We start from the raw sequence: 16,375 nt of genomic DNA on the forward strand, positions 1-16,375 counted from the left end.
AGTAAACCAGTGAACGATCCTGTTCTGTTCAACAATTTCAGATATAAGAAAAACCAAAAACAGGACGAACGAACAAACCAAGAACTGTGAAGTGAGATAATAAAACACAATTAGAACCTAAAATTCGTACTACTATTTTTATACGATGTTATTTTATCACATAACTTATCGTTTAGTCTAGGGTAGTAGTGATAAATAAAAACTATGTATTCTGTATGTAACGCATGAATATTTTATACATTAAACAAAACTACTGTCATTAGTTTTATATTTGAGTTCTTATTTCGTTACTATCACAACACATCCCTGTGAGATACAAGCTTCTTCTGACCAGTACGGTAAGTTTGCCTCCCGTTCTATAGGTATTTTTAAAATTTTTGGCAAAATCCTTAAACCTTTGCAAATTTCTTATAAATTTTTGGAAAAAATGGAATAGGAATTGATGTTTGCATTTAAATATTGTGCTCCTGAATTTAAAACGATACGTGATTATAATGTTTCGTCTGAATATAAATTCAAATGGTGTAAATAAATATTCTCAATTTATTTCCATGTTTCATTTGAAATCAAAATTTTGTTGTTGAACGTCTTAGTAGCATCTCAAAATATAAAAACGGAAAAATTCCGTTCTCGTTTTTCACATTTGTTTGTTCTATTTGTTTTATCTGCTTTTAAACTTTTGATTTAAGATTTGACTGAATTTCGCACATAATTTTGATTTGTGCTAATTTGCCTTTTTATGTTTCTCTGATTAAGTCTATTGGTCTAAATGTTATCTTTTAGCATCTTAATTTAATTTAGTTAATCTTAAAAATAATATTCAGCGTAAAAACAAGTAGAAAAACTATCGACTTTCAGGAATTATATTCCCTTAATTTGTATTAGTTCTGGTTCGTGCTCAATTCCTAATTAGTTCGAGGATTGATAAGGGATGAAAATTTTCTTTATTGCTGTGGCTGGAAGTTTTATGTCTTGCGGTGGTGTTCTAATACGATAGATGAACCGATGACATGAAGATGAATTTGGCACTGCAATTTGTCTCATCGATATTGTCATAATCTACTACCCACTTGCTCTCAAGGTCAAAATACGGTTGCACGGAATGCGTATTAAAGGTTAAGATCAGAAACTGCCTCCACATATCTCCTGGAGGATGATCAGCCCACCTTCCTATCAACAATGTGAGTTTTATTGTACTCTTATGGCGCTTATGGCGGTATTCATGACCAGTTTTGGTCTTAAATGCCATCATAAGAGTGTAATAAACCTTAAATTGTTACTTGGGATACTTTTCATACTTCAATGCAGTCCAGGAAATATAAAAAAATGCTTTTCACGATAATTTAGAGTGCAAAAAAGGTGACATAAAATTTCGATTTCATTCTCTTACCCAAGATTTTTTTTATTTGCTTTATGTCACGAAACTGCACCATGAACAGGTCATGCCCGGCCTATTAAATAAGTTCAGAATTGAAATTGTCCTCGTTTACCTTGTGCAACATCGTGTTATGTGAGAAGAGCAAAATTGTAGGTAACCTGCCATATGTCTAATCCGACAAAATTTAATTAGTGCTTTTTTGTACAAAACGTAAAGGGGTTTCACAGCTTTGACACATTCTCCGGTATTTCTTGCCACGTCATAATCTTATTAGTCCGACGTCACTTTGTTTCTTATTCTGTGACACATGACTGTGCAATAGTAATAGACTATAGCAAAATTAAAATTAGATAATTGCACATATAACTAGGGAAACTTATTGACTTGAACTATCAGCACTGGCGTTCCCAGACTGGGGCAAGCTAGGACACGTACCCCACCTTCTAAAGGATGTCCCACATCAAGTTGCATTCCGGAAAACACTGTTCAGACAATAAAAAATAACCAATTAGTAAGCTTTTGGCATATTTATTTCATTCAAATTCAATACCATAACCGTATGCTCGCACCTTGAACTTAACCTCACTTATAAGGTTCTGTACAACATTTGGCAGCAGCTTCTTCTGTACGGAAAGCCACCTTTTTTTAGTTCCGGTGCGATGGAGGCATTCATACCTTTGGGTACGAAAGTGACTCCGGCGTTGGCTTCGTACCACTCCAGGACATCCTTTGAATAATGGCACGAAGCTAGATCTGGCCAGAAGATTGTAGGGCCCTCGTGTTGCTATAACAGAGAAAGTAGACGCTTCTGTAGACACTCCTTGCGGTAGATCTGCCCGTTTACATTCCCGGTAGTCACGAACGGCGCACTCCGTTTGCCACATGAGCAGCTCGCTTGCCAAATCATGTATTTTTGGCAAACTTTGAAACTTTCTGCTTCCTTATTTTCTTCGAAACATCAAACTTGTGCTGGGCGGTGAAGAACAGTAACCCTGGAAGCTGCCAGAAGTCCGTTTTGACGTAAGTCTCATTATCCATGATGAGACAATGAGGCTTTATCAACACCTGGGTGTACTGTTTCCGGGCCCGTGACTTTTCACCGTATTTTGCCATTCCACACGATTTGGAGCCTTCTGCACTTTTTACGAATGCAGTTCCTCCCGTTCCTTGGCTCTCTGACGTAACGTTTAATCACACGACTCACGGTTGAGTGCACGATTCCGAGTTATTTTCCGATGTCCCGATAAGATAATTGAGCATTTTCCAGGTGTTTGCGCCAAATCAATGCACGACGTTCCTTTTCGGGTAACGCTGCCCAAGTAACAATTCTAAAGCCACTTGGTTTTACTTGAATTTTCTAAAGTTTTTATTGCGGTATTAATCATTACCTTTGATTTTATTGTGATATTGCGCAATACCGAAAGGATACGAGTCCAAACACACTTGTAGCTAGTTATAAAACCATAATAAAACTGTACAAAACTGTAATAAAAGCAAATTTATTGTGGTTGCTTATATTATCACGTTAAAACTTGTTGGCTGCACCACGTCTCTTATAAACTTACCATAAGTGTGGCGTAGCAATACAAAATGGTGCACCAATCAAAATTGATCTTATTGCAGTTGCTTGTCAAACCGCTATAAATCTGTTAGTTTTATAGAGCTATTAAATCGGTAGCACCCTGACCAAACAGTTTTTTTGCTGCTATTATGAAGAATACCGCAGTTCAACACCAAAATCATTTTTTATGCGAGGCCATATTGCCATATTATAGTATTTTGTTTTAGCTTGCAAACAAAAATTCATCAAAGCAAAGTGTTTTGCAGAAAGAAAGTTATTATCAATTGGTTTTCCAATCACAGGAAGCAACTAAAATGATTTTGCTAGAAATTGAGATTGACAAACTGAATATACTTATTTTGGTAAAACAACCAGTTTTCGAAAATTGCAAAATTTTAGTGGCGCGTTGATTTTATCCACCTATCATATCAATATGCACGATGAAATTAAATGCGCACATGCGGCAAACCAACGCAATTGCTTAAAATTTATGAAATATTCTATAGGATATTTTATTATGGTCGCTATACCTAAACCAAATCGATAAGAATAATCTGACAGAAAAACTATAACTTTGCTGCTCACGCATGTATTTTCAAGTTGATAATGCTGGCGAACTTATTTAGCTTTCACCAGAGGCGAAAAGCGGAAAGCCTTTTTAAATTATGGCGAAGACTGTCAAGCAGCGAAAGTTTAACCGGTTTTATTGCTGCTTTCAGTAGAGCGTGATACGACTACTTGAGTTTATGACCTGATTCTTAAAGCGGTTATGAAAACCTTTTGAAGAGTGGGCCACTTAGTCAGAAGGCAGTTTTATAGTGGTCAATAGAAAGTTCTACGTTATATTCGAAGGTAATAAAACTTGGAATTGTTACGTGGGATATTTTTTCCAATTTTCGAAAAACTGACTGCGATAAAAATACAGTGTAAACTGTACACTCTAAGCTACTTCTACCCAAATTTGCAAGAGAAAATACCCAAAAGGTAATTTTCTACAGCGTTCCATCCGTGGTGTTGAGTGTTGAGAGTTCAAATTGAGTGAGATACCCTTTAATTGAACATTCTGGATTTGGCATTTGCTGAAAAAGGAGAGCGATATCGTCCCGTCTCGTTGTTGGCTGTTCCTCCCCAGTTACCATTGCAGCCCTCCAATGGTATTTCGGCTTAGATATCGTTGCTGGCAAGTCATTCGTACAAGCTACACATTTGAGCCAAGCTTATATCCACGTCTAAAGTTAAGTCCAAAGCAAAGTTCCATTTTCACGTTGAAGTCTAATTATAAGCCCAAATTCAAGTCCAAGTTCAAGTCCATATCCTAGTCCAAGACCAAGTCCTACTCCAAGTCCAAGTCCAAGTCCAAGTCCAAGTCCAAGTCCAAGTCCAAGTCCAAGTCCAAGTCCAAGTCCAAGTCCAAGTCCAAATCCAAATCCAAGTCCAAGTCCAAGTCCAAGTCCAAGTCCAAGTCCAAGTCCAAGTCCAAGTCCAAGTCCAAGTCCAAGTCCAAGTCCAAGTCCAAGTCCAAGTCCAAGTCCAAGTTCAAGTTCAAGTCCAAGTCCAGGTCCATGTCCAAGTCCAAGTCTATATCCGAGCCCAAGCCCCAGTCCAAATCCACGTCCAAGTCCAAATTCAAGTCCAACTCCAAGTTCCAATTCAAGTCCAAGTCCAGGCGCAGGCCCAAGTCCATGTTCAAGTCCAAGTCCAACTCCAAGTTCCAATTCATGTCCAAGTCCAAGTCCAGGCGCAGGCCCGATGACGGCAAAATCGATGACGACTAGACCAAACCTCGTGTTTTTAGTCTTGTCCTTGAAATGCGATCACGCATATACGATGAGGCGTCAGGCGATAACGACTAATTTCACCTTAAGGCAAAAGCGAACGGTATCCAAAATAAAGTACGCATAACGCACTGTCCAAAATAGGTAAACCAACCTATATTAAGTTATTAAATTAATGAATAATTTAATCGAATCATATTATCCTTAGACAGTTTCAACATTCCACCTAACGGTGAACGCAAATTAAAGTTTCAGTGATTTTGACTAAAAGTAATTCCCCATTCTTGAATAAACCTATTAAAGTGAGGTTGTGTCCGATTTTTTTGTGGAAATATTTTCTAACTGTGCCCCTGATATACAACAAAGTTGCTTTTTTACGCGGTTTTTATCCTCTTGGCGTCTATTTCTACACGACTACGAAATTCATGAGATTTTTATGCGATTTCGGAAATTTACGCGTTTTTTGATTTACTCGGAAAGTATTTTTCGCGACTCTAGTGTATGTAATTTTTTATAACGGCAACTTTGGCAATCTACGGAGAGGACGGCAGAAGGAAGTAATCAAATTTAGGTGTTTATAGTATCCGACACAGGGTAGGATGGAGTGGGATTAATTACATACACGACCTCATTCCAAAGGTCAAGACAAAAACATGTGGTTGTTCTGTTGACTGTATGTAGTTAGAGCTAAAGGATAAGCTACAAAAAAGTAAACAACAGATATAACAGGTATAAATAGATTAATGTAATAATGAAAGTCACTAAAAAGACCATCTTTGGTTGTTAAGCTTTTACGGTAAGCTTCCTAATAAACACAGTAAAATACTCCATTAGTACTCTATTAGCGGTGATTTAACGTTCTAACTGTTCTAACTATACTCCATTAGTGTTGTGTTATTGAATATTATGATATATTTGATATTATGTAACTATGAAATTACCACAATCACAATTTAATTTCAACCAACCGTTTACAATAGCATTTCACACATGTCAACAAATATATTAAACCGAGAAATATAGTTCTTTTAAACGCTAACCAGGCGCATCCATGGTAATCTTGTTAGTGAACTGATGACATATCCCGTTGTTACCTTGGTGAATAAGTCACTAGGAAAACCTTAATAATAATCGCTCCCGTCAATGTCACCGGTGTACACTGAATCGCTTCGCCCGGTCCCTTCTGGCATCATCTACTCAAAGTTCTGTTTTCATCGTTTCGTCGTTAGCGTGCTATTTTGTATCAATCGAATTTTCCCCGTTACTTTCTAGCGACATTTGCTAACTTGGTATTAATTTGCATTGAAAACTAACCACTACATGACTTGGAACCGTCTAGCACAAGGACGACGAAATTTGTGAGCTGAAAGAAGACCACGTTCCTAAAATAACGGTTACCTTCTAGTCAAATGTTATGGCACTTTCGAAATAATTATAGATCTACGCAAGTCCGGTGCGGTTGGATTTAGAGGTTTATGAGCTTGACCTATAAATGGATCACAAGTGGCGTAAATAAACTGTCTCCATGCCTGACAAGGGCCGATTTACACAACGCCAGGCAATAAGCGTTTGAATCTAGATGAGTTATTTATTTATGTGCGAACGCAGTTAGTGAAAAACCACTGACGACGGTCGTAGTTTGACGTTCAGTAGCAACAAAATATACACAAGGTAAAGTATCATCCTTGGTGAGTGCCCATAATGACTTTTTCGCAGGATAACATTGTTTTGTGGGATTAGTAAAATTAGTTTATACTGGTTGTTTCACAAAAAAAACAGGGATGCTATCTCATAATGAAATGAACTGACTTTTTGCTCTTAGCATTTGTATTTAAGTTCCGAAAATCCCTATCTATTAATAATCTGCAATAAATGGTTGTGAAAGTACAAAACACAAAATTTGAATTTGTAACGAAACTCTAACGATTCATACCCAGAAAAGTGATTTTCTCTACAAAGAGTGTCACTCGGTGTTCGTCGAGCAAGAAAGTGACGCAGAAAGAAAAATTTGCAACGCCTATAGGACGGATATAAATTAACCCGTAGAGCTGTGCTCCCAATTAAAAGCATTTCTCAAGATCACGTTTTCCTTGAAATCAAATGATCATATTTAAAACGTCACCGGAAGAAGGCAGTTTTATACATCCAGGCCACTTATATTTTAATTAAATATTTTCAACAGAACCGATGGAACTTCCCCATGAAAACCTAAATTAAATAATCCAAAATCCAAGCTTGATATTGACTAAGCAAACTGACGTGCGTTGTACAACGATTTATTTCGATTCGATAATAGCATTCACCTATTTTAAGAAATTATATACATTTATCGTAACAAAATCGCATAAATTGTCTTATGACTTCCCAAATCGGTCCGAAGAGTCTCCTTTACCTTGCATCCCTTAGCTGAACTGATTGTGATGGACTTACGCTTGATCGTACCTCTTATATCGTTGCACAGCATTTTTCTATGAGACGTCGCAAAGAAATGTCATTCATCGTTTATACCATATTTGGTGACATAAATTTATCTTTTAAGTACTTTCCTACGTCTTACTTCCTTCTACTACACAACATAAAAAATCAAATGTTTTACAAATAAAAAAGTTAACGACCACTGAATCATGTTTAAGCACGTACGTAATTATTGTATAATTGAAATATTTTCACTCTAAGTTCGCTTTAATCACAAATCTTTGCATTGTAGCTTGTTTCACATTCTTGTGATGTAATTGTGATGCCTGGTATGAGAGTCTTCTCCACGAATAAAAAGAGAAGTGAAGTTGTATTTCGTCCTACCAAGGAAATCACGCAGGTAGGAAGTGCTTACCTTGGTAGGACGAAATACGAACTTCATTTCTCTTTTTATTTGTGGAGATGCTGTAAAATCAGGACTATAATAAGTGTAATAAATAGCTTGTTGAATTATATAACACATATATTTTACATTGTAAAATAGGCGAGTATGTACTAACAAATTCCGATTTCACCTTTGACTGGTAGGGTTTATCAGTATGTATTTTTGTATTTATATCGAATTACTTTTCTAATTGTATCGGTAAAAGCAATATGGGTTCCGACCGGGTTCGGATCCGACAACAAAATCGGATTTGGAAAATATGAAGCCCGATCATTTATAAATTGTGGTCCCTATTATAAACTGTCAACAGAAAACCTACCAGCCTGGGATGCGCGAATTTTTAATCATTTTGTTACGATGACCCGGTGAACTGTATCGAAATCGCACGAGTTGAATATAACAATAGATAATATTAAATTTATTATGTGCCTATATTAAATTTCCTTATACATATTAGTATTGCCTATTACTAGTAACCGAATTACTAGAACTTAAAGGATAACTTAAACCTAAGTAATGATTAATTACGATAAAATAATAATTAAGAAACTACTCAATATATGTAAATTGAAACCCTGAATAAAATTTTATTCGCTGCGCCAACAACTGTCAAATGATTTTCTTTAAATACCATACTGCCAATTTTTTCTCGTCCCCTTTTTTTAGGAAACGATGGAGGCGCCTTGTTTATCACTGTTATAATGATAAGTTGAGCATCAATATGAAGAGACTGTTGATTAAATTCGTTTCTTGCAGAAATTACAAGTAAACTACCCATTGATTCTAAAGAATAGCCTGTCTTGTTTAAGGTGTTTGTATTGGTCTTGTTTAAGAACACAATTTCTTATTGTCCTAATGCGGACTTACTGGTATAAATATCGATGTAAACAAATGGAAAATTACTACGACATTACTAAAACAGATTGCAGATAGATCGACAAGTACATCGTGTAAATCAAATCTAACTTACTAATTAACGATTAAGAAAAGACATGTTCGGGTACAGCTATCAAGGGACATATTTTTAAAAATATTCGCTGTCTTGTTTTCAATCTATCTATCTATCTATCTATCTATATAAAAGTGAACGTGAGTATGTTTGTATAACTCCAGAACGCCTTGACCGTTCTCCACCAAACTTGGCACACATGTTCGCTAACATAAAGAAACCAGCACTCGAGGGTGGACAAGAAGAGGGGAGGTCACTAACAGGGGGGAAACCATAACTCCGAAACGCCTGGATGGTTCTTCATCAAACTTGGCATAGGGCACGGGAGAGTATTTTCGGCCCATTTTACGATTGCTTCTGTTTTTCGGTCTATGGCCTTGTTGAAGTGGAAGAACAAGTGGTTTTGACGCTCTTTTAATAAAAAAACAATAGACACATTCCAGCGTGTCCCGTTACGACGCACGATATGTCCGAAGGTACTTATTATTTAACTTACATGCACCTAAGATTTCTCTTCACAGAATGTTAGTATTAATCAAAACAATTAATTTAGAGAAGGCCTTAAAATATTCTATCTTGGGTTTTTTGAAAAATTCAATTTTCAAGGTTATTTAGGGGTCATCCCCTCTCAAGAGATCATATCTGTTGTAATCGACCATCTCCGATTTCAACCTAATTTGGCATAATTGCCTATTCCGACCCCACATTTAATTTCTCAAAGTTTTGTATGGATTGAACAATTTCCCTTGCAATGACATGCAGTGAAAAATGAGTAGTTTCGAAAATCTGATAAAAATGGAGAAGCGTCACTGCAATGGGGATTGATTAATCCGTACAAAACTTTGGGAAAATGAATGTGGGGTCGGAGTGAGCAATTATACCAAATTTGGTTGAAATTGGAGGTGGTCGAATACAACGGATATGATCACTTGAGAGGGGATGACCCCTAAATAACCTTGGAAATTGAATTTTTCAAAAAACCCAAGTTAGAATATTTTAAGACCTTCTCTAAATTAATTGTTTTGATTACTACTAACATCCTGTGAAGAGAAATCTGAAGTGCATGTAAGTTAAATAATAAGCGCCTTCGGACATAGCGTGCGACGAGGACCCGACTTTCATTGAAGTTTTGCTCCCTCTAGCAAAAAATACGTTTGTGACTAAGTTATTAAACAAGTTTTAAATTATGTCTGTTAAATGTACTTTCTAACGTAGTATTTACTTTTTGATTTGGATTGTTATTTAGGTAGGTATAACAAGTTACATTTTGTAACGGGACACCATCGCAGAAATACCCATTGGCGGAACTAGCGCTCATTTCTAGGGGGGGGGGCTATAGCCCCGGAATTTTTTTCGAACGTTTTATTGGTCGGCCAAATCAATTTTTCTACGGGAGCAAAATCTCTCCTAGGGAGGGCTTAGCACCCCCCACCCCTAGCCTACCCCCTCCTAGTTCCGCCAATGGAAATACCGCTTTTTACACCATGTCCACATGCACACTTCAATGTGCCAATTATTAAACGTTCTATATGTTGATTATGTTAAGAACTACGTTTTCTTTGTAGTTCAATAATCACTGGTTCATATCCAGTATAATATGAGTTGAAATATCCAGTTTTAAATACCGATTTCTTGGTGTACAAATGCGTGGAATGTGTCAATAGATTATTTGCTGTCTTGAGAACATAGTTATATAACATTAAAATTGTATGTAGGCAAAGTATTTTTATGAGCGAAAGATAAGGAAAATAGGCTGAATTTAGAAACCTGCCGAAAATACCCTCCCGTATCCTACATGTTCCTTGGCATAAGGAAGTTAGAACTAAAGTGGTTAATAAGGGGTTACTACAAAAGTTCAATTTAATGACAAAGTAGTTTAAGTCTCCCCTACCAAAAAAATGGTAAGGAGTTCATAACGGGGGGGAGGGGGGGTGCTTCTAACTCCGAAATGCCTGGACGGTTTTTCATCAAACTTGGTACACATATTCCTCAACATAAAGGAATCAAAACTGAAAGGGTTTACAAAGGAGGGGATGAGGTTATAACAGGGGGAAACCCCAACCTGGATGGTTCTTCATCAAACTTGGCACACATGTTCGTTGGTATAAGGAAATCAGAATTCAAGAGATTGACCCAAGAGGGGTGGGTTCATAACAGGGGGGAGCTCAAAACTCCAAAATGCCTGGACAGTTCTTCACCAAACTTGGTACTCACATTTCTTGGCATAAGGGAATCAAAACTGAAGGGGTTGACAAAAGGATGGGGGCTCATAAAAGGTGGGGAGGCTATTACTCTGAAACACCTGGACGGTTCTTCATCAGATTTGAGACACATGTTCCTTGACATGAGGGAATCAGCACTTAGAGGTTGACAAATGGGGGTAAAAGGGGCTGCGTTTCTCTTGCATGTGAACCGATTGCAGTTGTGAAAGGACTTTGAGAAAAGAGGGGAATCTCTGTTTCGTTTCCATTATACGGATTTTCATAAAGCAAACAGATACATAATTAGCTATGTGACAGAAGTGGGAGCAGACTGGGAAGGAACCGACAGGTTGGGGAACGAGGAACGTGAGTATGAATGTATGTTGCGCCATAGCTCCGGAACTTCTGTACTGTTCTTCATTAAACGTCATGTGTTTGACATGTTTTTGGAGATTAAGGCTTGTTCGCGACAAAGATTTGGACACCCCTAAGCACACACAGCTTAGGAAATACATTAACAATAAGTGAAATATTTTGCAGAGTGGTAGACGTATGTCTGTTCTTTCTGAAAATATTACTGAAAATATTATTGTTTATATTACAAGCGCTCACCGTAAAATGGCGTCGAAAGAAAAGCACGTGCGAAAAGCAATTGTGTGCGGTTCAATGAAAATCCGGATCTCTCGTTAAGAAAACTTGCCAAAAAGCTTGGATTTTCTCCAAGCACTGTTCACAGTGTTTTAAAATCGTTCGATACTCGCTTGACAACAGAAAGGAAGAAGGGAAATGGAACAAAAACGGATCTGAGGAACCACCACAAGGATGCGAAGGTAAAACAAATATTACGGAGGAGCCCAGATCTTTCTGTACGTACCATTGCTCGTAAAATAAAAATGTCGTCAACATTCGTGCACACTTCTAAGCAACGACAAGACATGAAGTCTTTTAAGGTGAGGAATGTGCCAAACCGTAATGATAAGCATAATACGACAATCAAAACACGCGCTCGTAAGCTTTATCGCGAATATTTAACGAAGTTTCCATGCGTTATAATGGACTATGAAACGTATGTCCTAGAAGACTTTAAACAACTTCCTGGTATGTCTTTTTACACTGCCATGAAACGGAATGGCGTTACAGAGCATTTTAGGACAAAGAAGAAAACTAGGTTCCCCAAAAAATATTTAGTATGGCAGGCCATATGCAGCTGTGGTCGAATAAGCAAAAGGTACATCACTACGGGAACGGTTAACAAGGAAATATACCGTGAAGAATGCTTGCAGAAACGATTGTTACCGTTCCTACACAGCCATGATGTACCCTCGGTGGAGGCGAATCCACCTAACTGTCCAGAGTTACGCCCCATCGAGCGGTATTGGGCTTTGGTGAAGAGAGAGCTGTCCCAGTACAAACAACAAGCAACAACTATAGTTAAATTTCGAAAATCTTGGACAAACGCAGCTAAATTGGTTGCCAACAAGTCTGCACTGACCCTCATGGTAAGGGTAAACTCCAAAGTTTGCCAATTATTCATGCAGACCAAATAAGTAATGTTAATTTGTTTGATAATTATTAACGATACACACATAAATGATATAAAATTCCAGATTTTGTCGCGAACAAGCCTTACCTACGAATGGCCGAAACACCAATGACCGATTCACGAATGGCCAAAACACAAATGGCCGAAATTACAAATGGCATAATATATTTAATGGCCGAATCACGAATGACCAAATCCCAAATGATCGAAACACGAATGGCTGAGCGCCATATTCGGCCGAAAATATTCACTGTCTTCAGCCTGCAAAAACGTTGGGTACATGCTGTCCTTACTCGCTGTCGCTCGTTCGGACTTAACTAAGGAATAATCCCTACTAATCAGTAAACCTAGGAAAATGCATGCACCTAAATAGAAGTGGTTTCTGCGGGAGAGCTGACCGACACTTCCGAGTTCCGACGGCAGGTCACCGACGCATACTCGCGGCCTGTGGCCCTCTCTACCTGAATCATCTAGGATACATCTGTTACTGACACGGTAAATAGGTCTCGCACCTTATAATGAACGGAATCCATGTGCGCTTAGGGAAACAAAGAACTTTCAATTATCTATACTCTATAATAAATAGTTATGTTGCCTATTTTGTTTTTTTGTATGATTAAAATTATTTGTTAACCAATGTTGCCAATTCAAGTTTATTATTGAATAATTATTTTGGCATCCCAGTTGGCCTCGAGGTATGATGCTGTCCTAATAAGCCAGTTGTCGTATGTTCGAATCCCGACTGAGAGAGGCTGTTAGAGTCAATAGGACCGTAGCAACTGGCCCTGCAATTGTCCTGCATTCTAACAGCTGACTGCGAAGTCTGTCCTATACAAACAGAAAGTCAAGTTTCGATAACGGAATGTAGCATCTTTGCTAATTATTTAGGCATACCGAAAAAATTAGGCCTTTCGTGATTCGGCCATTTGTGTTTTGGCCAGTCGGTCCCAGCCCGTTTTTGGGCCATAAAAGCATCAGTGCAGGGGGGGGGGTTGACAAATGAGGGAGACGGTCTCTTACAAGGGGAGAGAATGGTTCAAATGGGTAAAGGGGGTAAATGGGTAAATTTCTCTGCAGGGAGTTAAATGACTTTCAGTTGAACATTATTGGAAAATACAATGCCATCTATCTGATTTCCACGTACATGCACGCATACTAATGCAAACTACGTGGAATCCACGTAAATCGTACGGGAAAAGTTAGATGGAAAATATTCACATAACTTTTTCCGAAATTTCGACGTGAAAATTGTTTTGAGTGTATTTTTGGTAAAATTGATAACAATGATTTGATAATACTGAAATAGGGTAGTTGATCCAGTAGTTGTGGTAGTACCAATAGTTGCGCTACTATTCATTATTAATTCATATTTTCGTCACCGTAGCATTTTAGGTAAAACAATTACATTCATTATATTAAACAGGTTTTTAGAAGTATTGGTAGTTAGACTACACCATTTAAAATTAAAGCATTATTTGCTAAAATGCCAATTTTCCAAAATCTAACGTGTAGTTGGAGCGCACAACTATAGGCGCTCATCTATAGTTTTGCTACGATGTTTTTTCACTTAGCAACCTAGCAATGTATATGGAATAACACAATTAAAGGAACATCAAACTTAATTAAGGAAACATTAGCGCAACTGTTGGTACAATATAATTGAATCGGAAAATTCATTTTTTCTTTATAAAGCTTCTCGTACAACGAAAGCAATTGTCTTGCCTTGTGACAAATACCTTGTATTTGATAAATTTATATCCCACAAGCATTAATTGAAGCATATACCTCAATAAACAAGCAAAATGAAGGTATATTGTGCTTAGTGGCGCAACTAATGGATCATCTACCCTAATATGCACAGAATATTTTTTATTTTTATTGTTAAGAGTATAGCGGACATAAAATGACAATCCAAAAATACAACTAATCGTTGAACAATCTACAAAAATAGTCAGGCTTTAAATGTCAATCATTTCGTGATAGATTTACGATATTCTTGAATCAAACGACCGAATTTTCAAAAAAATATTTCTTGTAACTTTCCAAAATATTGTAACTATGAAGAGATTACATTACTTTTATCATTTCGTAAACAACCAACAAATGACAGTCTCAACGAATCGCATTTGTTCGCATTGTTTCTAAAAATCACAATAACGCCAAGCTCTACAAACGCATAATCCGCACCCAGCAGATGTCATACATCATGTCTGTTCCTCTTTTAGCGACACAAATGCTGGCGCACAAGTGCATATAATGACGATCGTAACCTTCATCGTTGTTGTTTTCATTTATAGAGTCTCCCTGAGAAAAGTAGTTCCTACAGAGTTCATGTAGTTGCAAAAGACACCTTTTTACTTCCCCTCAGCGATTCGTATAATAACAAGTTCTCCTCATCGATTTAAAGTTCTCACTGCTAGACAACCAAAATCGATTCTTTTTAAAGCCGTTTTTCGTACAAAACATTCTCTCAAACTGCTGCCATATTTGGTGACTCTGAACCTAGCTAAGGTCAGCCAGCTTCAACTCCCCGAGGCAATACCACCCAGCGTCGCGCTGTTCCGGCGAATACACATGTCCGGCACCCTTCACCCGCGCGTAGCAAATCTTTCCCCCTTCAACCAAGTGGCGGAAAGCCATCGAATCTTTTTTAATATTCGAAGAGGCAAAAAAATACAGAAACGACAATCAAGCTCTGAGCATACGAAAGCGGCTCCAACCACGGTTAGTTGACATTTCAAGATCATTCCTTTTTCCGAGCACATATACCCGGTCGGCAGCATCGTGGTCGTCGCTGTTGTTGTCAGCACCTTACTTTTCAATCTGACTCATTCGTACATTGCCAGAGTGGAACAGAGTCTTAGCCGGATCAATAATGGCACAGCCTTCCAAAATACCCATTCATCAGGCGGTGGCACAAGGATGGAAAGCACAACGTTTCCTAACAGTGGAACCCACTTTGAGCGAATTGATTTCCGTTACCGAAGAGGCATAATTTTGCGTAGCTATACCCTAACTTTAAGTTCGTCGAGATAAACGAAGGAATCAAAATATTTTAATTTAATTTCTTTAAAAATACGAAATCTTGAAATTGTCACATTTCTAAACATTTCTTAACATGTACATTGAAGTATTTTTAACTATTTATTTATACCACAATAGATCTAAATGCTGGTCGCAGTGGTCTAGTCTCCTATAAACAAAAAAAACTATTTATTTTCTATTTCCGATTCTGTAGACTTAACCACTTATTTTTATATTAATTTTATGACAATCCATGCAGGGGAAGTATATGAAAATAGACGGAAGTATATGAGAATAGAGTGTATTCAGATGTATTCAGATTTTGTAAAACCATTATTTTTGAGCTCTATAAATAAACACTAAGAGAATAAATAAAAGCAAATAAAAACATAAAATTTTAAGGTTAGTGAACAGACTTGCAAATTTTCTATTTTGAAAGATCTGAATACGAAGCTTTTTAGTTTTTATAACAATGATGAAAAACGAATGTTTTGTTTAGGATAATGAATGTTTTGCTAAAAAATTATAAATCTTTCTTGCAAAAGCACGTCTATTACTCTTAAAATTCAAGATTACATTCCGCTGAAAGTGGCAATAACATTCATAGTTTGCATAGTTTGAAAATAATGAGAATATCAAAGTAATAGAGTAAAATAACTGTCTTTAAACGAGAAAAATAGCATTCCGATTCGAGTCCAATATAATGTATGATAGAAGTGAGAACATTTTCAATATGTGTAGTAGCATCGTCAATTCATTTTTTTACTTGTATCAATAAGTAATTGCCATATTTGTCAGCAAGAATACTAATTTGATCAGGTTACAAGGTAGCAAGCTGTCATATTAAGCACGTGACCAGGAATTTTGTTCTGGTAGGACCCAATAAGACGATTGTACTATTTAGAAATAACAAACCATGTAGTAGGCACCAGTCCCGATGGAAAAATATATGTATTCTGAATATGTTCTTCTCACCTAGTTGTGTTAAAGAATAAGTAACAAATACAGTGTATTCTTGCTTAACCACCGTACTGTAGCTGTTTACTGATAGCATTTTGGGTTCACCTTGATTTCGGTGGTGACC

The sequence above is a fragment of the Sabethes cyaneus genome, chromosome 2, assembly GCF_943734655.1.
Source record: "Sabethes cyaneus chromosome 2, idSabCyanKW18_F2, whole genome shotgun sequence".
In the NCBI taxonomy this organism is placed as follows: Eukaryota; Metazoa; Arthropoda; class Insecta; order Diptera; family Culicidae; genus Sabethes; species Sabethes cyaneus.